This window comes from Helianthus annuus, chromosome 9, assembly GCF_002127325.2.
Source record: "Helianthus annuus cultivar XRQ/B chromosome 9, HanXRQr2.0-SUNRISE, whole genome shotgun sequence".
In the NCBI taxonomy this organism is placed as follows: Eukaryota; Viridiplantae; Streptophyta; class Magnoliopsida; order Asterales; family Asteraceae; genus Helianthus; species Helianthus annuus.
Window position 1 is genome coordinate 102858539 of NC_035441.2, and position 20861 is coordinate 102879399.

The 20861-nt window shown below is 37.5% G+C and overlaps 1 long non-coding RNA gene across 3 annotated transcripts; it reads left to right on the plus strand.

Moving 5' to 3' along the window:
• Positions 1 to 846: 846 nt before the first annotated feature.
• On the plus strand, positions 847 to 20749 carry LOC110878077. Of its 3 annotated transcripts, none has more exons than XR_002557594.2 (4): positions 847 to 965; positions 1562 to 2492; positions 19523 to 19621; positions 20164 to 20749. It is a non-coding gene; the product is annotated as an uncharacterized LOC110878077 (long non-coding RNA). The 3 variants fall into 3 exon arrangements; XR_004866014.1 differs by lacking the exons at positions 19523 to 19621; positions 20164 to 20749 and adding exons at positions 2641 to 2726; positions 2817 to 3520; XR_004866015.1 differs by lacking the exons at positions 19523 to 19621; positions 20164 to 20749 and having other exon boundaries at positions 954 to 1086; positions 1562 to 1752.
• Positions 20750 to 20861: the final 112 nt, after the last annotated feature.

Genomic DNA, 20861 nt, shown 5'->3' on the forward strand with positions numbered 1-20861 from the left:
GTGTGTGGTGTTCAGACGGTCCGTCATCCATTACCATCGCCTCCAACGCTGCATTAGCTCGGTTTAATTTTAACTTGGTCAGAAGGTGAGTGTTGGAGATGCTCTTACTCTCACTTCTTTCATTGTTTTCCATTTTTTCTTCTATTATTTTCATCACTCTTACTTTACCCTTAATAGAATGTAATAAACATGAAACAAGAAAAAAATCCACCAACCCCCTTTTTCGACAAAGTACCCATCACCTTCATATTTTGTGCCTCACCTACCTCCCCTCCCCTCCCCTGATTGGTTAACCATCTTTTGTGACTACCACCGCGATCTCTTTTCAAAACTGATTATCAAAGCGTACCTCATCCTTCATGCCAGGATATTCCCATGTGATTTTTTTGTACTTTTTGTAATGAAGTTTAGGCCGACTTTTTCGCCATCAAAACAAATGAAATAAACGACCACACATTTTATAAAATTTATATCTTGATTATGAGATATCAATGAGTTTATTGCTCGAATAGAAAGGAGATTTTGTTATAAATGAAACTATAGAGTTGCAAAAAACATGAACTTGTCAAGCATAGAAATATATTACTCTTTCTTTTAACTCTTTAGATCTAAACCAGCATGTAATTCATCAACATACAAAAAAAATATTATTATATATTATATATATTATATATAATAAATCAATGGAAGGATTTGGGCTGATGTTGCACTCAATTAGGGCCTCCTAGATCAGCTTTTGGCGGGAAAAATATTGGGTTTTTACCGAATGAAGCCCCACATATGAAATCCGACCCATTATATTCGGATCCTATATATTCCTCTAAAAACATTCTTTACCTTTCTAGAACCATTGAAACCCTATATATCACTCCTTCTCTCTCGATTCTCTCTGCTTTTGTCTTGAGAATATCATCAGCGACTGTGGCTTTTATCTACTCTTCCGATTAACATCTGATAACATCAAGGTATGTTAACTTAAAATCTTGTATTTTATTCCATTTTCCCTTTGATCGTCGTCTTCATCCTTAATTTTGTTCTTTTTTTTGTTGTTTTTTCATGTCATATATTCATCTCTATTACATCCAGGTTTGTTTCCCTTTCATTCATTACAGATTCATATTTTCTTTATACTATAACTTTACTTCGATTTAGATGTTTCAGTTATAATAGATACTAATCATGTTTTATCGTTATCGATTTTGATTTTTTGGTTGAGTATCAAAGGGTAAATTGGTTCTTTGTTACCGGATTTTTTTGTTGCAACAACATTATAAAATAGTTCAAAATATGTTTTTAGAGTATATGAATGATGGATTTTACGTAAGAGGAAAAATGTTTTGAAAGTTTACATTTGTCTTGATAGCATAATAGTAGTTTCGCTTTTTGGTGGTTTTAAGTCAGTCGTGTGTTGGTTTTGGATTTCGTTGATAGTCACCCTTTTGGTTATGATTTTTTGTTATTCGTAAGGTATCGGGTTAATAGTTTATGGGGTTTTTTTATAGTTTTTCTTTCATTTCAGACTGTGAGTTCTTTAATGATGTTGATATTATATTGTGTCCAGAAAGCTAGCTGAGACAGCTAGGAATGAAAATCATAGGGCTTCGTGGTGGTGATTTATACTGAAATTTGACGCTACAAGGCAAAGTCACCGGAAGAAATCTCAAGTTGCAGCGAGCGACTGGCTATTTAAATTGTTGTAACTTTTTTCATTTTATGTTTTATGTCCGTGCTTGAATGCAACTCTTTCCCATATTGGTTGTTTTGCTTTTTCTTAGAACTTTAGGGGCACTTTACATCAGTGAGATTTGATTAGAACGCTTATGTTTTGTAAATTAAAGTTTTTTTAATTTTGTTTTTTACATAACTAGGTTGTTATGCTAGGCTTGAATGTAGTAGTGAAAACAACCATACTTTACATGCCGTAGATCGAGAAGTTCAATATAAGATGTTATGTTCATGGTTTGGGATGTTGGCTGCCATGAGAAGTTGCAGCCTTTTTGGAAACAAAGGCATAATGTTTTAGTTTTGTAAAAACGTTTTGTTGTATAGGTTTGCTAGACAACAATGTAAGGCTCTGAAATACGCTCTAATGGGATATGAATACTCTTTTACAAGTCTGAATCAAACCATCACTTGCTCTTACCCCAAATCTTATAGTATGTGGATTCTAATCAAACTTAAATTATATATGATAGTATAACAAGTATTATACAGTCTTCAACGTTATTGGAGTGTGGATTGTATTGATGACAAAAGGGTTTGTTGTAGAAAGGAAGATAATGTATGATATCTTCAGTCAAAGGAATGCATATCATTAGTTTGATATTTAACGACCTAGGGATGGTAGTGTTCTAACAGTAATGTGCTTTGTTAGGGAAACACTAGCAGTGGTCACCGACGATTTGAAGAAACTGATCGGAGGCGTCGTTGGGCAATCCATGGCATCCTCTGTTAGTCTCCACTTCGGAAAACATATCGTGCCCGATACACCGGTAAGTTGTAATTTCTTTTTTGTTTGATTCTTCTTAGTAGATAGAGTTGCATTTGGGTTAGACAATTAGCGTTTTGTTGAATTGTCCTTTACCATTGACATCCACCTTCAACTTTTCGTGACTTTTCCACTGATCTACGAATTTGTAGTTTCATTCTATTGGAATGCATTAATGTGGCTGAACAAAAGATGATACAAGTGCACAACAATAGAATCGGAGATGATAAAATGATAGGTTAGCCTAAGTAACGGGTCAAATGATATACTTTTTTATACATGTTAAAACGAACTAGGTTGGGTCAACACCACTTTTTTTTATTTGTAGGTATGTACATTGCTTTTGATCAGGTCCATCCATCAATCTTCGACTAGCTGATAAGAAAATAAGAAATGTCAGGAACAAAGTGTCACGGCCCCCGACCCAGTTTCTCGGTTCGAATGCCGCGGGACAGAAACCCGTGGTATTGGTATTTAATTTGGCAGCGGAAATTTTAACAGGTTCATTTAAACTGAAAATACCCAATTATTTTATTTCAAGTTTTGGGATAAACCCCGTAATTTACAATAAAGGATTTTCACTGGGAAATCCCCTGATTACAGAAAACATTACTGAGCCACTTTATCCAAGCTGGTAGTGCTACACGGCACTTTTCCTTGTTTACAGTAAATCACCTGAAACATGTTTAAAAAGATTTTATCAGCGGGGAAAAACTGGTGAGTTATTCAATTTGCACAAAATGACATATTGTTATAATTTACAGCATTAAGAATTTTCACATTTTCCCCTATCTTATAATTAGCTGGTTCAGGTGTCACTCGACCGGATCTATGACTGTGGTCATACCACTATTGGGTCCTGTTACCCAATAGTGACGTATATCACTAATTAGGCTCACCCAACTGAAGTGATAGAAACAGCAGTAATGTGCACAATACCCCATTTACTGCCAGTAACTTAAGATTAGTAAAGACTTAATCACTGCAAAATATAACTGGAAAACATTTAGGGTTTTCAAAGCAATTTGATAAAAAGAGAATGACTCGCATTGCGAGTTTAGACGGACAGAGTTTGCCTACTGATTAAGCCTAGTAACCTAGTTAAATAATGCAAACGAAACTAGGTTAGTAACCTAATACAACATTTACGATAATCTCACGAAATCAAAACCCTCACGACGAATGACAAAGTATAGCCCGAATTCAGGCAGCACTTAAACATCCATCGGATCGGTTTTAATCGATCGGACATTGTATCGTAGCAGTGATCGAGTTATTACCCCGTTATCGTAGCAGCGTCTCGACCCTTAAACACACGATTTTAAGCAGAAGTTTGCGTTTTTGAAAGAAATTTTCGAACACAGAATAAAGGCCATGCAACGCTCGTTATATAGCTGAATTTTAAGTTCGTCGCGGCCCGCGAAGGCCTTAAGGCCGGCTTACGCGCCCCGCGAGGGCCACCCTAGCTACGACTAGGGCTGCCGTGTCACCGTATAGGTCTGCCACGTGTGCGACACGTGGCCCTAGAGCTTATCCGGAGAATTGCCTGGCTGTCGCGCCACGCGTAGACTTTCCTTGAATCTTTCGCGGCCCGCGACAACTTAATAAAATTGGATTTTCTTGATTTTTCATGAAGTTTAGGGTTTTAGGGGTCCGGATTTTTACTTACAGGGTGTTTTAGGACATTTTCGTGCAGGTCCTTACATCCTCCCTGCCTTAATTAAAATCTCGTCCTCGAGATCTACTGGAATAAGTAAGGATATTTTCGCTTCATTTCTGATTCCAGCTCCCATGTATACTCCAATCCTCTTTTCGAATCCCATTTTACTTTGACCAGCACCAATCTTTTATGCTTGAGGTGCTTGATCTTTCTGTCTTCTGTTTGTAGAGGTTTCTCAACAAATTTCAACTTCTCATTTACCTCTATATCTTGAAGAGGTACTACTAGGTATTCATCAGATAAACATTTCTTGAGATTAGATACATGAAACACATCATGTACTCCAACTAGCTCTTCTGGTAGTTGTAATTTATAGGCAACTGGTCCTATTCGTTGGGTAATTGTGAATGGTCCTATATACCTTGGACTTAGCTTTCCCTTCTTACTGAACCGAACTACTCATTTCCAAGGAGAAACTTTTAATAGTACCTTGTCCCCAACTTGAGATTCTAACGGCTTGCGTCGATTGTCTGCATAACTCTTCTGGCGATCTCGAGCCGTTTTCGGTCTTTCCTTGATTTGAGTTATCTTGTCGGTGGTTTCCCTGTACAATCTCAGGACCTGATAATTGACTTTCTCCTATTTCTGCCCAACATATTGGAGTTCGGCACTTTCGTCCATACAGTGCTTCGAACGGGGCAGCATTGATGCTTGTGTGATAACTATTATTATAGGAGAATTCAATTATGTAACACCTCGTAAAATCACGTCCAATGATATGTTGACACGTGTACTAAACCCTAATAAAGTCAAACGATGAATTTAAGGGACTAATTTTGCGAAAAATCGAAAACTTTGAATGCGAAAGGACTAAAAGTGTCAACATGCTTAATATAAGCCTCTGAATAACGTTACACGGTATTCATATTCACAAATGAGCCACTTGTTGATCGAGATTAGCCGTTTGCGTAATTAATTGAAAGTCCGCGCGACGAAGGGTTAAAGGCATCAACATGTTAATTCTTACCTCTGGGTTACCTTTTAACAAACCGGGAGCTTCATGATGTTTGATTATACTCTCGGGAATGCTAAATATTGGCCATCTAAGGCTTTTATGCCTATAAGTGACGTCACGCGTAACTTTGCAATTTAAAGGGGTTAAAAGCGTCAATATGTTTAATTACACATCTGAATGACCTTTTAATGAACCCGAAGTATTATGAAGGGTAATCATACTCTTGAGAATGCTTAATATGGATTGCACAGGGCTTTGATGCTATTAAACGATGATACGCGCAAGTTTTCGTGTTAAAGGGACCAAAACCGTCAACATTTAAAACTACACCTTTGAGTGACCATATAAGTGAACTGGAGTGTCGTAATGTTCGGTCATACTCTCGGGAATGCTTAATTAGGCCATGAAACGCTTTGATATCGTTAAATGATATTACGCACAACTTTGTGCGTTAAAAGGACAAAAGGCGTCAATGTGTGAAACTACGCCTTTGAGAGACCTTTTAATCGAATCGGGAACTCCGTGATGTTTGGTCATACTCTTGGGTGTGCCTAATATTGGCCAAGGAGGGCTTTTTGTACTAATTATAACAGAACATGCAAGTATGGCAGACAAGGGGCCAAAAATGACAAAGTTTGAAAGTTGTTGTGTGTGTTTTATCTATGCAGGCCGTAGCCTACGCCCCCTGCAGCATAGCCTACGCCCAGATCTGGGCAGCTTTGTTTTTTTTGGCTTGCAGCCCACTCCAAGCCATTCTAAACCACTAAAATCAATTCTAGAGACTCTTTGACGGTATTAAAACCTGGTAAAACACCTGTAAAGATCTCATGGCACCTTTAAACACTTGGCAAGATCTTGAAGGATCACAAAAACTATAAAAGGGCCAAGAATTCTCATTTCTCACTTGCATCAATTCATTCAAATCTGGCTCTCTCTCAATCCTAAGAGGATCCTAACATTTTAGGAACCTCCTTTCACTCCATAGGACCATTTGTAAGTGTCCTATCGTGACTAGTTTGTTTTATTTAGCTCTAAAAGCCGAAAAGTCAAGCGTTTACGATAAACGCTTTGACTTTTAGCTAGACCATAAACGGTCAAGCCATTGTTCACAACGAATATGGCTACGTGATCGTAATTAGGTAGGTATTAAACTCTCAAAATGGCACCTCCTAATTACCACCTTTACTTAGTTAATTGTCGGGTCAAAGTAATTAAATAAAAGTCAAACGGGTCAGTTTTTAAATAAAATTCATAACTAATAATATAGAAGCTATAAAATCAGTTTTGTCACTTAAATAACTTGGTAAATATTAATTGAACATGTCTAGGCATGTTCAACCCGACAGTTCTGAGAATTAGGCTCGGTTCGCAACCGAAAGTCGCAAAAGTAGACTTTTGCTTTGACTTTCAGTTCTAACCCGATTTAGCTTAGTTTAGTTATGCCTTAGGGTTCCTTTAGGACCATATTATATGTTAGTATAACCCTCTGAGGTTATACAATAGGGTTCCATAGAAATCCTAGTTCATTGCATGTTTCCGTTAAATGCTTAAAAGTTGACCGTTATGCCCTTTTGACATTAAAACGAGATTTTTGAAAATGTGAGAGGACAAAAACCTTTATTACTGATATATTAGTATGTCCCAAAAATTTGACATCCATTTCTGGTCTGAAATAAGAGTTATGCTCGATATCGTAAAACGAAAGCTTTTTATTAATTAAATAGCATTTTTGGCATAAATCATATTTAAACCCAATTTTTGGCACCAAACTTTCTACCCGCTATTGTAATATGATATTTTGGGATTTTTGGAAATTTTTGTTGAATTTTATACTGACCATAACATAGAGTTCTAGCATAAATTCGGTAATTGACGGTAAAGCCCTTTTTGTTAATAAAATGAGTTTTAGGCATCATTTGCATGCCAAACCTTTTTCTACTGATATCATATGATAAATAAAATATTTTAAACACTTGAGACTGATCAAAATCTCAGATTTCCTTTTTCAACCCGAATATCATCAAATACCGACTTTTATGCGATTTAGGCGCATAGTATGGCTTAAAACCATATTTGGCACCTAAGACTTGTTACCTACTGATGTTATGGAATAATTTTTGTACTTTAATAGTAAGTTTAAGTTTTGAACTCAGATTTCCAAATTTAACCCTTAAAGCATATGTGAAATGACCAAAATGCCCCTACGGAGCATAGTTTGGCCATAAATGATAAATTACACATATGTATGATATATTACTGATATAACTTGTTAAAATAAATATTTTTACAGATTATTTTAGACCAGAACCTCAGATTGTTATTTAACCTCTTTTATAAATTCTAAAATGACCGAAATACCCTTACGGGGCTTAAATTGGTTTTAAATTCGTTTTGGGAATAATGGAAGATAACCTACTGATGTCATATCATATTTTAAGCATAATAACTTGTGGAACCTGTACATGAATCATTTGGTTACCCGTTACGCATATTCGCGCTCGGTACAGTTTATGTAACTAGTTTGCATAAATTAACCGAAACGGGTCAAACCTTATCATTTTTACTTCAAAATCCAGAATGTGTTTAGTTTACCCATTTTATACAATTCCTCATACTTATTGGGTCTAAATCACATTCTAATCCGGCCTTCGCTTAATCTTGCGTTTTGAACCGTAAACCTTTCGTTAAAACTAACCGGTCTAAGTTTAAACTTAAGTAAGACCCGTTAGGAATCTAATAGGTTATTAAAACCTTCGTTCCAGATTTAGGAGCCCACTAAAAGCTACTTGTACTTGCTGATTGATATACGGCTGGGAATAAAATTATATTTTTGCTCAGGTAAATACTTTTAACTTATTTTCCCTTATACGGGCTTGGGATACGGTAAATTATTACCGCTTGGTCGGGTATTGAATCTTTAACCGATTAGTGGTTAAATCATTGAGATAACCCGTTTTAATCTGTTTTGTTTGATGCAATGCCTTTGGGGGGTTAATGACCGTGTCCTGTATATCCTTAGCATCATTTAAATGCAAATGACCATGACTTAAGCACGGGGTGTAGGCATATACCTGACAGTTGCATATGTATAAGGTATAACCACACGTGAGGATAACTCCCTGTGGGACTATATTAGTGATGTGTCTATTAATCTTTAACCCGGTACTTCTAACCCGGGCTACGGAATGGACGACAAACATATAAATTTGTATACAAGATTATTTTAAATAATTGTCCCAAGTTATAAAAGATTTTGTGCCTTGTGCATCCAAACTAATTTTATAAATGTTTTCGAAAGAGTCAGTTAATTGTATTTACCAGTGTAAAGGGTTCGTATTTTCAAAAAAAGATTAAGTGCAGGTACTACGCGTAATGGGTTGGCTACTCCTAGTATCAACTAAAGAGTCTTGCAAGCTTTTGATGCTTAAAATCTGTTGAACAATATTTCTTTCTGTCGTAGACCCGCCTGTGGATCCATTTACAATCCGTGGTATAATATTTTATTGTACTTTCAACTCAGTTTGTATAATTACTTTTAGACTTCCGCTGTGCATTAAACTGTGATTAATTGATTATGATGATATCAACTACGTCACGATACTCCCCAAGGGGCCCACCGGTAATACGTGGAAATATCGGGGTGTGACAAATTAAGGGTAGGTGGTCATCCCAGTTTCCACAAAATCTATTACACATGCCCTGAGCATGTCTTTTAGGGTTTGGATCGTTCTTTCACTTTGTCCATCAGTTTTGGGATGGTATGCAGTACTTAAATTTAAACGTGTCCCCATTGCTTCTTGGAAACTTGTCCAGAAATGTGAAGTGAAACGACTATCCCTATCTGACACAATGGAGAGTGGGACTCCATGTAAGGATACTACCTCGTCTACGTATAACTTAGCTAATTTTTCCATGCTAAAGGTTTCCTTCATTGGTAGGAAATGAGATGATTTGGTTAATCGATCTACAATCACCCAGATTGCATCGTTACCTTTCCTGGTTTTGGGTAACTTAGTAACAAAATCCATTGTTATTAGTTCCCATTTCCATACAGGCATTTCTAGTTGTTGAAGTAAACCTGAAGGTTTCTTGTGTTCTGTCTTAACTTGCGAACAAGTTAGACACTTAGAAACGTATCTGGCTATGTCTTTTTCATCCCTATCCACCAGAAATTATTTCTTAAATCCTGATACATTTTGTTATTACCAGGATGCATCGTATACCTAGATTTATGGGCTTCCTCTAGAATCTTATCTCTTAAATCTCCTTGCCTAGGCACCCAAATTCTTTTCCTATGGAATCTCCAAATCCCATCAGTCCCTTGCTCTAATTCTTTTATTTTTCCTTTCATTCCTTCAGCATCATCCTTGATTGTTGTTTCTTGAACGTTCTTTAGTTGTTCCATTCAATCTAATTGTGGATTTAATCTAAGAGCACGAACTCGCCTTTGTTTTTCATGGTACTTACGACTTAGGGCATCTGCTACTACATTTGCCTTTCCTTCGTGATATTGAATATCACAGTCGTAGTCACTTAGAATTTCCATCCATCTTCTTTGCCTCATGTTTAATTCTTTTTGCCCAAATATGTACCTTAAACTTTTATGATCTGTATAGACAGTAAACTTACTTCCGTACATATAATGCCTCCAAATCTTAAGGGCAAAAATTATTGCTCCTAATTCTAAGTCATGTGTCGTATAATTTTCCTCGTGCTTTTTCAACTGTCTTGATGCATACGCAATTACCTTTTTGCGTTGCATTAGCACACAACCTAATCCTAGCTTGGAAGCATCACAGTAGACTTCAAAATCTTCTGTTCCTTCTGGTAAGGAAAGAATTGAGGTGTTTGTTAACCTTTGCTTTAAAATCCTAAAGGCCTCTTCTTGCTTGGGTCCTCATTCAAACTTAACAGTTTTACAGGCTAGCTTAGTTAATGGAACAACTATCTTAGAAAAGTCTTTGATGAAACGCCTGTAGTAACCTACTAACCCTAGAAAACATCTAACTTCGTTGGCTGATTGCGGGACCTTCCAGTTCATGATTGCTTCTATCTTGGAGGGATCTACGTGTATGCCTTCGTGATTCACCATGTGTCCTAAAAATTGTACCTCTTGTAGCCAAAATTCACACTTTGAAAATTTGGCGTATAGCTTTTCCTTCCTTAACAGAGTTAAGAGTACATGTAGGTAATCACAATGCTCGTCCTGGGTTTTGGAATAAATAAGTATATCGTCAATGAAAACAATTACAAATTTATCCAGATACAGTTTACAGATCCGATTCATCATGTCCATGAATGTTGCAGGGGCATTCGTTAATCCAAATGGCATGACTGTAAACTCGTAGTGACCATACCTAGTCCTGAAAGCAGTTTTAGGTATGTCTTCTTCCTGTACCTTTAGCTGATGGTATCCGGAGCGCAAATCTATCTTAGAGAAATACCTAGCTCCTTGAAGTTGATCGAAAAGATCATCAATCCTTGGTAATGGGTATCGATTCTTAATTGTAACTTTATTAAATTCCCTATAATCGCTACATATTCGCATCGAACCATCCTTCTTTTTCACAAACAACACAGGTGCTCCCTAGGGGGATGAACTGGGTTGTATGAATCCTTTGCCTAACAATTCATCCAACTGCTTTTTCAGTTCTAACATTTCGGTGGGTGCTAACCGATAAGGTGCCTTAGCTATTGGTGTAGTTCCAGGGATTAGGGATTAGATGAATTCTAAATTCTACTTCCCTATCTGGTGGTAATTGTGATAACCGGTAATTAACGACGTCTAATTACGCGATTAACAAATGTTTAGGCATTAACAAATAGTATTTAAGACATGAATTAACTTAATTAGGCTCTTGGTGTGCTTAGGAATGCTTATCGGACGCTACAGTGCGCGTATGAGGATTTTCGGGGAAAACTACGTAACATTAATTAAACGACAACGAACTAATACCGTGCAAAATACTGTCAACGCCGACAAATACGAATTTTCTACGAATATTTTATACTTGTAAACTTAGTTTTTTGAATTTTTCGTACTGTTATAACATCACAACCGCATAACGATCGAAAAACGCGACTTTGCCCGTGATTGACGAACGAACGCGCAAACGCGATTACCGAAACTATTTTATGCCTTTTTATTTTAAAACACTAATTTACGACGTTCCAGAAAGCTCGGGCCTTGATAACGGGTCTCGTTGAAAGGTTCGGGCCGCGCAAAATAATAGAAGTGGGCTTGTGGGCCTTGGGCCCAAGCCCACTACAAAACCCTAAGTATATATATACCTAAAACAAACCCTAACCCCCCTATTTCTTCTTCACACCCGCACACAACACCCTCTGCTTTCTCCCTGCTCTCACTCTACGAACCGGCTGTCGGCGCCTCATCTCCGGCCACCGGTCCTTGTTCGTTCTCCGGCAACACACGCTCACAATAACCCCTTTCTCCTTCCTGATGACCCCCCCCCCCCTTCGGTTGACAAAATGGAACACCACCACCACCGTCCGGTGGTGGTGCGGCGGCTACAAAAGAGAAGAGAGAGAGTGAAACGAGGAGAGAGAGAGAGATCGGAGATCGATTGAAGATGGAGACCGAGAAAGTTTGAGCAGAGAGATAGAGAGGAGGGTGGAGCCGGCGACGGCAGCGCCGCCGTGACATCGGTGGTGGTGCTCCTGTTTCCGACAGGTGTAACCGGTAAGAAAACCCTCCCGATTTCTTTCATTTTGATTATTTTCTGTTTTGTGACCGATGATGATGATTTTTCCTGTTGATTTATGATGATGGCTTGATGATCGATGATGATTAAGATGATGATGAAGACGACATGGCAGCCGGAGCTCGCCAACGACGGCAAACAACATCAGTGATGGGATTTTCGAGACATCTGTGTTCGGTTTTTGTTATATTTGGTTCGAGTCTCAATCACGGCAAGCCAGCGGACAGACTTCAGGCGGTCCAGTGGGTTCAGTTAAGATCAGTTTTGGTTTGAGTGTTTCGGTACAGTTTCATTCGGGTTTAGTTAAACCTGGTGAAAGATGGTCAACAGGTCAGTTTTGGTTCAAGTATGGTTCGGATTCGGGTTGGTCAACAGCTGGTCAAACGTGGTCAAACGGTCAACTGAGCCAGTTTTGGTGCGCGGGTCAACACGATTCAAGCCTGGTCAACTGTCAGGACAAAACTCAGTCAACTCGAGACCCGGTAAAGCTAAACGTAACAATATGTTATTACGATATCTTCTTTTTTATTATTTTTACTTTACGCGAAACCGAGCTCGATCGATACCTTTAGCGACTATTTACACTTTATTTTGGCGTATTTGATGAAAAGCTATATATATTGCGTGAGTTGATTGAATAAATGTTGAATTTTGAAATTATATCGACACTTTAGATGTCGGGTTATTCCAAAAACAGAGGAAACTCTGCCCGATTTTCATAAAAATCCGAAACACGACACGTATTTATATCTTCAAAATGACACTTAAAGGAATTCCGAGTTTTATTATTAAATAAATATAAAGTTATATTTAATTTGGCGACGATTTACGAAACACGTTGAAACTAGAACACTTTTATAAAATAAATATAATTAGTTATTATATTTATCCCGACCGAAGAAAACTCGAAAACTTTTATAAAAATAAACAAAATTACATATATATATATATATATATATATATATATTTATTTCAAACGTTTAAAACTCGGAAACCTTTTACGAAATAAATATCATATGTAATAACTTCCAAATAACAAAGACGCAGAATTTCCTTTCTAAAACAAATATAATTAGTTATGATTATTTCGAACATCCGATAATCCGAGCGTCTTTATAAAATAAATATAATAGTTTATATTTAGTCATACATCGCGAATTCAAATATTTATTTCACACGTCAACTTTAAACGCCTTTGTGAACTAAATATAGTTGTTATGTATATTTCAAGCGTCGACGACTCGAATACTTTCGAGTGCTTTGGTAACCACAGTATATTTATTTATATTCGTTTCAAACATCAAGTTTCGAGTATATAATATATGTATATAAAACTACAACGGTATGTTACTGTATCATATACGACATTTCGAATACGTACCATTATTCATCTGCACCTTCCCACGTAGAGTCGTTTTGTTAGCGACTCGGTAGAGCTCGGACACGTAGTTTAACTACGTTGATTAATTAGAAAACTTTTATTCCTTGATTAGGAATGCTTTAGTTGCACGCTAGCGAGTTCACATTCTTGGAATGACATCACGGAATCACTTTTAGCTAGCTTTGCACAGGAATATTAAGGTGAGTTCATAACCCCCACTTTTTACGGTTTTACATTTTTATAACTGTTTTCGGGGGTGGAAAGACATGCAAGTTTTTGCAAAAGAAAACACTATTTCGATGAACGAAAACACATCTTTATAAACCATGTTGCAAATGAATTTCAACGAACTCGAAAGGTTTACGAAAGGTTTATACTAAACATACCGGTTTTACAAAACAAACGCGTATTTTCGCAAACATGCATGATTTTCATGACTAGTGACGAGAATGTCCTAGTTACAACAACGAGACTGGGTTGGCCTGCGTACAAAAAATGAGACAACTCAGTGAGATCATGTCCCCCTTTTCTTTCAACGTTTCGGTTTACAACTTTCGGGGGAAATACATGTCAAACTTAGGTATGAATAAGTTACGGAATGAACTCTTAGATCATGTGAGCATAGGCTGTAACTGAGGTGCCATTAATCCTTTTGAGGACCAAGGAACAAAGGTTAGATCTAATGGGTACGGGCGAGCCCCACTCACGGTCCAGGGGTGACCACTAGAGTGCTGTTGTGTCCATTGTCAAGAGTTCGACACTTAAATTGCCTACGCGGGTTGAGTACCTTCGATGTCGCCGCATATATTAATGTCCTCGCGAAACATTAATGATCAACATGTTCATAGACGCTTTACATACCAACTTACAACACTATAACTTTCATATGTTTTTAATATTCATATGACGCAAACTCCTACTACATGGATTTACAAACTTGGGTAACGTTTTCAACTTATGTACAAGTAAGAGGACGTGTTGGTCCTGCTTACAAAGACTTTTTTTTGGGGCTCGGCCCATTCTCTCTCGTGTAATGCACAAAGATTTTCGTGGCTAGACTCACAGTTTTCATATGATATATCGAGAAAAATGATTCTATAATGTTTTCCCCACAACTTTTAAACCGGTTATCAGAAAGATTTATTTTAAATCTTTTCAAAACAAACTATGAACTCGCTCAACTTTATGTTGACTTTTTCGCATGTTCTTTCTCAGGTTGCATTTTCAAAACTATGGAACGGTTGGAATAGGAGAACCTATGGGAATTCGAGTACTTAGCGAAGTCTTAGCTTAATTGCTTCCGCTGTGCAATGAAGATACCAGTCCAGTCACGCCAGCTCTGATATTTCGGGATGTGACAGTAATCCAGGTAGCTCCTTTGGAAATACATCAGGGTATTCTGATACTACTGGAATTTCCTCGAGTTCCTTGCTTTTAGTGTTAATGATTACCGAAATCATATACACTATTCCTTGTTTTCGTTCATAACTAGCAACTTTCATTACTGAAATGAACTTCATTGGTTTACGCGGCTTATCTCCTGAAATCAAAATTACTTCCCCTACTGGCGTAAATATTTCTATGGAATTCTTATCACAGAGGATTTGAGCATGGTTGGCTACTAACCAATCCATTCCTAATACGACATCGAATCCAGCTAAATTCATAGGCAGCAAGTTTGCAGAAAATTTATGTCCTAAGAGTTCTATCTTTCCTTCTTGAAGAACCTTATCTATATTAACTGAGTTTCCTTCTGCTGTTTCTACACTGAAAACTTGCCTAAGTTTGGTTAAAGGTAGGTTAAGGGCTTGGCAAAATAAAGTATTTTATAAAACTTTGGTTTGCACCAGAGTCAAATAATACTTTTGCGTATACGTCATGTACAAGAAACGTACCAGCTATCACATCGGGAATCATATCTGCTTCTTGCGTTGTCAGCTGGAAGGCTCTTGCATTCTTCTTATTAGTTCCTTCGACAGGTTTGGCCTTGTTGTCAGCTGGTTTAACCAATTTTGGGCAATCGGGCTTGAAGTGTCCTGTTTCGCCGCAGTTATAACAGATTACGGATTTCTTCCTGCATTCCTCCTCTCGGTGTCCTGGTCTTTTGGAGAAATTGCAATTTTCCTTACATTTTCCAAAATGTTTCTTTTTACAATTTCCGCAAAACGGCGGTATGGAAGACTGCCCGGATCCCTTTTTCTTGAAATTATTACTATTATTACCCCCACAGAACCCTTGGGTAATCTTTTGAGCCAATTCATTTTTCCTGTTTTCTTCTCTCGTGCGCACCAATCCGTCAGTTAAGGTGTTGGCCAGTTCGACCGCATCGTCAATGGTTCGGGGTCTCGCAGCTTTGACTATATCACGAATCTCGCTAATTAGCCCCCAAATGTAGCAAGAAATAAGCACCGGTTCTGGCGAAGCCAGAGTTGGTACAATTCTAGCATATTCGAAAAATTTCGAAGTATACCCCCGACAATTAACGTCTACCATCCGGTTGTTCAGGAACTTATTCGTTATTTGTTCCTTTTCATAGGAGGGACAAAACTTTCTTTCCACCGATTCCTTAAATTCCTCCTAACTCATGGCATAAGCCACGTCACTTCCCTTAGCTTGCAGCACCGTGTTCCACCATTCTAACGCTTCTTCCTTGAAAAGGTGGGATGCATACATAACCCTTTCTTCCTCAGCGCATTTACTGATTTTAATTACTGCTTCGGTCTTTTCTAACCAACGCAGTGCAGCAGTCGCCCCTTCATTGCCTGCAAATTCGACTGGTTTACAGGCAAGAAATTCTTTGTAAGTGCAACCCATCGTTGCCACTTTCATTTTCTTAAGAAAAGGGGCTTGAACCACATTATTATTATTATTGCCGCCCCATTTACACTGTTACTGAAATTATCGTCGCGAGTGCGTTTGCTATGGTTGGCTTAGGAAGGTTCAACAGGATTCTTAACAACAGCGACGATTGCTGGGATAGCATTGGCTATACCATGAGCAACGATATTTTCTATATCTTGTCTATTGAGAAAATGGTCTTCATTATTGGGTTCCGATTGATTAACTTCGTTTGCCGGTTGGTTTACTGCATTTTCCATCTGAATAATATATATAAATTATTGTCACAAAATGGATAGCAATTAAACACAATAGGGCAATCACAAACACAATTTAGTCAACACAGATAGCCAAAATCGTCGACATTGCGACATTTATATTTTTATATATTATGCGTCCATACAAACCAGTTATTTTACAGATGTTTTATTTTTGTTATTATTATACAATATTATATTATTTTATAGGTTATATTATATAGTATTTCACATATTATTATTATACACATCACGAATCCGATTTCCCGCATCCACCAATTCCTCGCCATAGCGGCGCAATTCGGCAACGTTCTCCGGGTTCATGGATGGAAAAGGTGCAGGTTCGGGATCAAACTGGGGAAAGTAAAAATTAGGATTATTCATGAAGTTCTGGAAGTGCCAATCACTTGTCCACCATTCTTCCAACTGCCCTGTAAAAGGTTGTGGGTTGACAATTGGGTCTGGAATAGAAGGTTCCAAATTGATAGGAAGTTCGGATTGGGCAGGGAAATTGAAAAGGGTTTCGTCAGCAGGTCCGATGAGGTCACAGTTTGCTAGTTTTTTATCCGGTTCTTCCCAAGGTGGCAACTCCCAGGCCTGGCCAGAGCTCTCTCCTACTTCTTTTCCTTTTTCTTTTGGATCCTCCATCCTTTTCACCTTTTGGGCAGCGGGCTTCTTTTTGCGTCCTCGCTTCCAGTCCAGAAGCCTTCTTCTCTTTTTGGGTTATGGTTTCTCCTTGGGCTCGGCCTGAAAGACTAGTGGCTCCTCAGTGTCAGCCTGATAACCAGACTGAGTTCCGGAAATCTCCATATCAGAAGTATGGATAGTGAAACTTCGGAGGGCTTCCGATAGTTCATTCATGCTGTTAGGCACACATAAAGAAACACACAAAATTCAAGTTAAAAATTTTATTTATTGTAAATTAAATTTTCACCGAATCACAAAATGGCAATTTAGAAGCTTAAGTATTTCTTAAATACTTAAGTGGCTTAAATCAGTGGCTCTGATACCACATTTTTCTGTCACGGCCCCTGACCCAGTTTCCCGGTTCGAATGCCGCGGGACAGAAACCCGTGGTATTGATATTTAATTTGGCAGCGGAAATTTTAACATGATCATTTAAATTGAAAATACCCAATTATTTTATTTCAACTTTCGGGATAAACCTCGAAATTTACAATAAAGGAATTTCACTGGGAAATCCCCTGATTACAGAAAACATGTTTATTTATTTATTGAGCCACTTTATCCAAGCTGGTATGCTACACGACACTTTTTCTTGTTTACAGTAAATCACCTGAAACATGTTTAAAAAGATTTTATCAGCGGGGAAATACTGGCGATTCATTCAGTTTGCACAAAATGACATATTGTTATAATTTACAACATTAAGAGTTTTCACATTTTGTCCCTATCTTATAATTAGCTGGTTCAGCTGTCACTCGACCGGATCTATGACTGTGGTCATACCACTATTGGGTCCTGTCACCCAATAGTGACGTATATCACTAATTAGGCTCACCCACCTAAAGTGATAAAAACAACAGTAATGTGCACAATACCCCACTTACTGCCAGTAACTTAAGATTAGCAAAGACTTAATCACTGCAAAATATAACTGGAAAACATTTAGGGTTTTCAAAGCAATTTGATAAAAAGAGAATGACTCACATTGCGAGTTTAGACGGACAAAGTTTGCCTACTGATTAAGCCTGGTAACCTAGTTAAATAATGCAAACGAAACTAGGTTAGTAACTTAATACAACATTTACGATAATCTCACGAAATCAAAACCCTCACGATGAATGACAAAGTATAGCCCGAATCCAAGCAGCACTTAAACATCCATCGGATCGGTTTGAATCGATCGGACATTGTATCGCAGCAGTGATCGAGTTATTACCCCGTTATCGTAGCAGCGTCTCGACCCTTAAACACACGATTTTAAGCAAAAGTTTACGTTTTTGAAAGAAATTTTCGAACACAGAAGAAAGGCCGTGCAACGCTCGTTATATAGCTGAATTTTGAGTTCGTCGCGGCTCGCGAAGGCCTTAAGGCCGGCTTACGCACCCCGCGAGGGCCACCCTAGCTACGGCTAGGGCTGCCGTGTCACCGTATAGGTCTGCCACGTGTGCGACACGTGGCCCTAGAGCTTATCCGGAGAATTGCCTGGCTGTCGCGCACCGCGTAGACTTTCCTTGAATCTTTCGCGGCCCGCGACAGCTTAATAAAATTGAATTTTCTTGATTTTTCATGAAGTTTGGGGTTTTAGGGGTTCGGGTTTTTACTTACAGGGTGTTTTAGGACATTTTCGTGTAGGTCCTTACACAAATTGATTCATTAATGGAAGAGGCATTTCGATTAGTTGATAAGAAAATAAGAAAATGACAGGAACAAAGTGATTCAGTAGTGGAAGAGGTCTTGTACCGATTTTTTCCTTTTTTCATCTTCCAGTTTACCTTTCTATTTTCTTATATAGCATAGATCAACCGACCAATAACAAAGAAAATGACAGGAATAAAGTGATTCAGTAATGGAAGAGGTCTTGTACCGATTTTTTCCTTTTTTCATCTTCCAGTTTACCTTTCTATTTTCTTATATAGCATAGATTAACCGACCAATAACAATTTTTTTTAGCTTTTAATCATGTTAAAATTACTAACTTCGTCGTATGGGATTCGTTTGGAGAAGCTGGCGTAATTACCCATAAGAATTGTAAATTACATGGGCAAGGATTAATAAACTTAAATTGAGCTCAATACCCATACTCAGAACCATAGCGTAGCTGGTTTATACCCGAAAATATCTGAAACTGATTATACCTTATACCCGAACCCGTATTTTTTTTAATATCCGATAGAATACTAGAACTTTTTAAGTATATTTTTATATGGTTACTTTACGAATTTTACATTTAGTTTATTTTATTATAATTTATTGTTAATGTGAATCCGATTCTAAAACTGACTTACAACCCGCTTGATTAGTTAGATAATGAGTTTATACGAGTCAAAATGTTGAATAAACACATGAAAAGGATTAACTGTTATCTCAATTACAAGTAATGTTTTTACTCATTTTTTTGTTAACAAGTATAGGGTTGTTGGTATCTTATGTTTTTTTTATTAATTTGCTTTCTTCGGTAACATGTACTTCTGCAGGTTCTTTGTCCATGCTATCCAGACAAGTGAGAAAGTTAATTTCATTTTTGAGCACGCTATAGGTGTTTTCTCTCGTAAGGACGATGCTAATCATACGAGGTAGATCTCATCACCAATGGATGTTCTTACATTTTACATAGTATCTGCAGTTACAGATTATATAGAGTTAGTTAGATGCACACAATGTGTGCCGACACTCACATGGTTTTTTTTTTTTTTTTGAAATGGTTATTAATTTGGTCAACTATTAATTTGTTCTTGACGACCTTATGTAAGCTCTTATTTAAGAACTGGCAAGTGACCTAACATATGTTAAAATGTATGGATAAAAGTTTACAAGAAAAAAAATCCTTTGGTCAGGACAATGCTCTTGCTGTGCTGCAATTTTAATGTTTTGATGCTCTAAAAGATGGGTATGGGTACCGAAAATACCCGATACGGACCAATATTTGAAAGTAAAAACCTGTAAATACCAGTACCGAAAACACTAAATGTCGGTACCGAAAATCGAACCAGATCGGGAAATTTGGTACCGGTTCCGAAACGGTACCCAGTACCATTTGCTCATCCCTATAATTAAACTCATTACTACTGCCTAAATCTATGTCTAATTAGTGTTTGTATTTATATTATTCATACAGAGCTCTATCTAGCGGCTGGCAGCTTTGAAGCAAATCCTTGATGGTAATGATTCACAATTGGCAGGGACTTTAAGTGGAACTGATTTTGATGCAGAAGTTGCGGAGATTTTTGCATGTTCGTGGTTAACGAGGTAAATGAGTTGGGAGAAACGGTGTTGCATATTGTTGCTGAGAAGCGGCATCTCAAGGTTGTGAAGCAGCTACAAAAGAGAAGACTGCTGTAGTACAATGTTTTTATGGAAAGACATTAACTTCTTTGTCTTCTTCCTAAAGCCAATGGAAAAAATGCTTGCATTTTGTTACAAGATTTAGACATGAGATTGTAAAAGCTTTAATTAAGATAAGAGTTTGAACGCTTTTATAGATAACACATCTATTATTTTATACTCTATTGTATGATTTTAATTATAGTAAACTGTCAAAATGGTCTCTGAGGTTTGATCACTTTTGCCACATTAGTCCAAAACTTAAACCTTTTGAATCTAGGTCCCTGTGGTTTCAATTTTGTTGCCATTTTCATCCAAAATCAAAATCTGGTCAGTTTTTTCGGTTAACATCCAGCTTTTGTTGTCTTTTTCCTCCTTTTTAATGAAAGACAAAATGGCGTTTTAACGTTTTATTATAATAAACTAAAAAATCTGACCATTTTGCCCTTCATTAAAAGGGAGGAAAAAGACAAAAAAAATGGATGTTAAATA